We start from the raw sequence: 6,000 nt of genomic DNA, 5'->3' as shown, positions 1-6,000 counted from the left end.
GATGGCGGGTGGGCACTATTCCATCGGCAGAAGAAAATATCAAAACAACACCAATACAGGCAAATGAACCGTGGGCATCGAAGGCTGAAAAGTTACAGTTTCACAGCGGGCTATATCCTGATGTATTCCCTTGGAGCACGTTCCTTAAGTTTTGGATAGAGGGCTTTGAAATACAAGAGTTGATTTTTCAATGAAAATATGTTTAATAATAACAAATTATCTAATTAAAATATGTAAACTTTAAATATCTCTTTACATTAATTAGGTCCCCTAAAAGTTAGATGGAGCCCTGGTGGCACAGTGGTTAAGAGCTACAGCAAACTATGGCTGCTAACCAAAAGGTTGGCAGTTCGAATCCAGCAGCTGCTCCTTGGAAACCCTATGGAGCAGTTCTACTCTGTCCTATAGGGTCGTTATGAGTTGGAATCTACTCAACGACAATTTTTTTTTTTTTTTAAAGTTAGATGAATTTTCTGAGGTATTGTTAGAGTGGAAAGGGTACAAACGTGTTTGGTGCTAAAGAGTTGTATGTATCCTGGTGCTCTACACTGAAGTGGGAGTTCCACTTAGAAAAGGATTTTTCTGCCAAAGGAGCTCTAAAATGTGGTCACCTCCCCCTTCCTTCACCGCTGCCATCAATCCTCGGGAATTCTGATAACACAGAGGGGAAAGAGCCACAGTGACACTGCACGCTGGAGAGTTCACACGAGAAAAGGCAAGGGCTGTATAATAGCCTGTCCAGGGGTGCATAGCATTTTGGGAGGAAATAAAGGCTCTCATGGAGCTGACTGACACGATAATGACTGAAATTCTAGGCTTCGAGCAAGTATATAAGCAAACACTACCATGCACAGGATTAGGAATCACCCTGAAGGCTCTGGCTGGCGGGAGATATGGGAGGAGAGCTGTGTGGAACACACAGCAGGGTCTCCACGCCAGGCATCATGGAGACTGTCTCTGTAATCACACTTTGGATAAAAGTCCATATTGGAACTTTCTATATATATGAAAAAATATATATATATATACAGTAATAAGTTTGCAAAGTAAACACTATCATTTTCACTCTAGATTAATAATGACTTCGGTTATTCTCTAGATATCCTTTGTCAACATTAAGAAACTTTGGCTTTCAGAGCTATCAAGGTTCTGTTTTCTAAAAATGGCACTACAAAGAGCCCTATCTCTAAAAATCTCTAACTCCTTATAAAATGCAGTCTTGAAGCGTCATCCCATTTGAGTGAATTGATTTGAAATGATATATATATTCTTTTTTAGGTTGAGAAAGGCTTTTAGATTTAAACTATGAAATTAAGTGGAAGGTAAAATAATATATCTAAATGTATCTTTAAAGTTACTGTTATTGTTAAATATAAGACCAATAGAATCTTCAAAACGTTAATTTTAAATTTTATTTAAATGTATTTATTTGTAATAAAGTACAAATAATTACAAATAAATATATTCAATTTTTTTGGTTTCTTTGTAATATATGATATAGGTAAACGGTTCAAAATTCAAATGCAAACAATATATATAATGACAAATGAATATTTCAGACTCCTTTTCTGGCACTATAATGGGTCAATGATCCTGAAATCCTGCAGATGCAGAACAGGGAAATCAAATGAGGCAAGAACACAGATAGATTTCGAGTCCAGGGCAGCGTGTCTGAAAATCTCTGCCTTGAGAACGGGAAGGGAGCTGTGCACAAAGTTTCTGTCCCTCACGGGGTGGGAAGATTGGAGGTTACCTTCATACAGTAACCTAAACAACACGAAACAAAACAAAAAACACTACCTTTGAGTTGATTCTGACTCATAGCGACCCTACAGGGCAGAGGAGAACTGCCCCACTGCGTTTCCAAGGCTGGAAGTCTTTACAGAAGCAGACTGCCCCATCTTTCTCCCACGGAGTGGCTGGTGGGTTCAAACCCCCAACTTTTCTGTTAGCAGCCAAGCGCTTTAACCACTGTGCCACCAGGGCTCCTTTACCTTCATAGAACCAGAGGTAAACAGAAAAAATTCTATCTCAACATTGGCTTGGGTGGATTAAAAACGAAAAAACAAAAAACAACAACAACAAAAAAACTCTCTACACTGAGCATTTAGGTCCTCTAGCCAGCTCTTACATAGGTTTAGAGTCTGAATTTCTGCTTCTTACCTGGTTTGGAAACCCTGGTGGGTAGTGGTTAAGTGCTATGGCTGCTAACCAAAGGGTCTGCAGGTCGAATCCGCCAGGCGCTCCTTGGAAACTCTATGGGGGCAGTTCTACTCTGTCCTATAGGGTCGCTACAAGTCGGAATCGACTCCACGGCACTGGGCTTTTTTTGGTACATGGTTTGGAAAAACTGCAAGCAGAGAATTTTAATTTCAAGTGCACAAAGTCTGTAGTGCCTCCAGCTATCTAAGAGAAGCAAATGTCAGTACTCTCTGGAGGGAAAACCCTTAAACCAAGCTGCAGGGACTCCTCACAGAGAGTGGCGACAACTCCAAGTTAAAAAAAAAAAATCATAAAACACTTAAGAAGAAGGCATCATTAGCATTTCCCAACAGAAGCAGACCTGTGAATGAAGCGTCCCCCAAGGCCTCCCCCTCTCGGCCGCCCTTCCGCCCCTCCTCGCAGCTGCCAAGCGGTGGCTTCTAACTGCAGCTTGGCCCGAGCACCAAGCTGAGACCCTAACGACAGTTTGAATTTGGCGCCAGAAATCCCAGCCAGCACGAACCAGGGTTTGGGGGCGCATGCCCAGCACCTGAAGAGCTTTGTCCTTAGTATGTCCTTGGACCTGAGCATAGCCTACATGATTCAGCCTCCAGACCTCCAAATGTGGACATGGGAGGGCTAAGGGCAGAGAGTTCCAAGCACCAGTACTAACCTCTAGGCACCACTGGAAATAAAAGGCTTCCCAACACCCTCAGAGGGGAAGCGCATGGTCTTTTGGCTGCTAGGTTCTTGTTTGCACAAACAATAAATTGCCACTTTGTTTCCCTTGCAACTGGTGTTATAGTGTCTGTCTTATTTCTATAAGACAGGGCAAGAACCTATGTCCGGTTACATGAAGACATCAGCTATTGGAGTTGCTGGATACAGAATATAAAATGAGTATGTTTGATATATTTAAATAAATAAAAGCAGAAATTAAAAACATGAGTAAGGGTGAAGATATTGCCAAAGAGTACCATGGGGGGGGGGGGTTGGAAAAAAAATACCAGGAATAAAAAATTATAATAATGGAAATAAAAAAGAAAAATCAATGGAAAGGTTAAGAAGCTGAGTAGATAGAAATGAGGAAGGAATTAATACACTGGATTATTTATTTAAAAAAAACCAGATAGAACATAACACAAATAGACTAAGATATTGAAAACAGGAAAGAGTAAGAGACACAAAGAAAATTCCCAAAAAACTTCTAATCAGAGTTTAAGAGGGAGATTACAGGAAAAAATGTGGGGTAGAAAATATTTAAAGAAATCATGGCTGATAATTTTTTTTAGAATTAACAAAAGACACAAAACCTTCAGTTCAAGAATCACAATAAATCCCAAGATAAATAAGAACAAACCAATTCTTAAGACATATCGCAACTGCAGAGCATCAAAAACAAAAGATCGTGAAAGCAGCCAGTTAAAAAGATAGATTACCTACACATGAACGATTAGACTCCCAGCTGGCTTCAACAGTGACAAGGGAATTACGTTCTAAAAGTATTTAGAGAATATAATTTTAAATCTAAAACTGTTAAACTGTGTTTTAAAACCAAGTGCAAAAAAGACATGCTTTCAAATACATGAAAAAACTTAGTGGTGGTGTTAGCTGCCATTGAACCAATTCTGACTCATGGGTCACCCCATGGGTAGAACAGCTCCATTGAGTTTTCAAGGATGTGACCTTTCAGGAGCAGATTGCCAGGCCTCTTTCAAGTAGCTTCTTTGTGAGTTTGAACCACCAACCTTTCAGCTACTTTTCAGTGCTTAACCGAAAAACAAAAACAGAAAAAAACCCTTACTAAAGCATTGCCTGAAATGTGCACTAAAGAAATTGAGAATCCTAGAATGAAGGTCTGAAATGCAAGAAAGAATGACAAGTTAAATTATATACGTGTCCTAGAGTAACCATCTGTACTCTGATTAATATAAAAACGAGAGATTATTGAAAGATTCGACGGCACTGGGTTTTTTTTTTTTTTAATTGAAAGAAAAGAGACACCTTGAGATTGTAACGGACTGAACTCCACACAGGGAATCTAGTAACCCAATATGGTGGCCAAGCAGTGACGTTTTAAACGATGGAAACAAAGGACCTGAAGTACAGTACTTGATTGGTATTTACAAACTTAGATCCCTGAAAGACATCACCAGATGGGTAATTACAGGCTTCGATCCTCAAAAGACACTACTTGATTGGTAGTAGGCCATTTTAAGGTGGGACTTCCTGTGACAGGAACTTGTAAGGCAGGACTTCCTGTAATGCGAGCTCGTAAGGTGATTGGCTTAAAAGGATATGCATCTCATTCTTAGATTGGTTACAGTGTGGTGGTTACAAAGCTATGTGACCGGGAGGTGGGGGGGGGGGCGGATCACAGTGTAGTTAGCCATCATTGCCAGACATTTCTTAGTTTCATGATCATATCTGCATGGAGAACGGCTGCTGCTAGTATGGAAATGGAGCTAGCGACAGAGAACTTGCACTCACCTCAAGTTGGCCACTTCTGATCATCTCAGGTACCTCAAGTTTTAAAATTTCTTTACATATACGTGTGGATAAGTAGTAACAAATATTGATTGAACAAAACAATAATCAAAATGTCTAATACGTGGGGTTAAAAATACAGAGAAAGGAAGAATATAGGGCAAAAATAGCTCGTTTTAACTAGGAGAAGGGTTGTCATGGATTAAATTGTTTACCCCTCCCCACCCAAATATCTGTCAACTGGCTGGGCCATGATTCCCAGTATTGTGTGATGGTCCACCATTTTGTCATCTGATGTGATTTTCCTATGTGTTGTAAATCCTACTTCTATGATGTTAATGAGATGGATTAGTGTCATTATATTGATGAGCTGTACAAGATTAGATTGTGTCTTAAGCCAGTCTCTTCTGAGATGTAAAAGAGAGAAGTGAGCAGAGAGACAGGAGTGGGGGAAACCTCATACTACCAAGAAACCAGCCATGGGAGCAGAGCACATCCTTTGGACCCAAGGTTCCTGTGCTGAGAAGGATAGATATAAAGTGCATATCTTCTAAAACAGGAAAGGAAAAAAAACAGAAAAAGAAAAACTCATTAAAAAAAAATGCCAGAATGGAGAAGTCACATATAAAAAGACAAAAAATGAAAATACAGTGGTACAAGTGGACAAAAGCATATCAATATTATGAATGAATGTAGATTAATTGAACTATATCAAATCAAACTCTTGAGAAGTTCATTAAAAGCAGCTGGTCACACTAGATAAAAAACTAATCCAATTGTATGCTCCTTATAAGATACACTCAAGATGTAAGATAGTAAAAGGTTGAAAGCAAAGGAATGGAAAATATGCATCATGCAAACGATAACCAAGAGAAATGTGTGTAGCTATAATAATATTGTCAACAAAATGGACATTATGGAAAAGCATTATAAGAGTATAAAAAAAGTCACTATTGGTTGAATTCACCAGAATAATATCATAATTCTTAATGTGAATACAATAATATACTAATAGAATGGCTTGAAAATATATAAAGCAAAAACTGATATAACTACAAGGATGTATTGACAATGCTGCTTCATGGTGAGAGACTTAACACATCTCACTCAGTAACTGATAAAGTAGAAAAAAACAATATCATTAAGAAAATAGAAACTTTAAAGAAAAAAAAATTTACCTAATGGGTATGTATACATTCCAATAGTACAATTGAAATATCCTTTCTTCCCCCCAAATACACATAGATTATTTTTGAATACTAACACATATTTGGCCACCAAGCAAGTAACAATGAGTTAAAAAATGTCAGT

Source organism: Loxodonta africana, chromosome 19 (genome assembly GCF_030014295.1).
Source record: "Loxodonta africana isolate mLoxAfr1 chromosome 19, mLoxAfr1.hap2, whole genome shotgun sequence".
Taxonomy (NCBI): domain Eukaryota; kingdom Metazoa; phylum Chordata; class Mammalia; order Proboscidea; family Elephantidae; genus Loxodonta; species Loxodonta africana.
Note: the sequence above shows the minus strand (reverse complement) of the source record.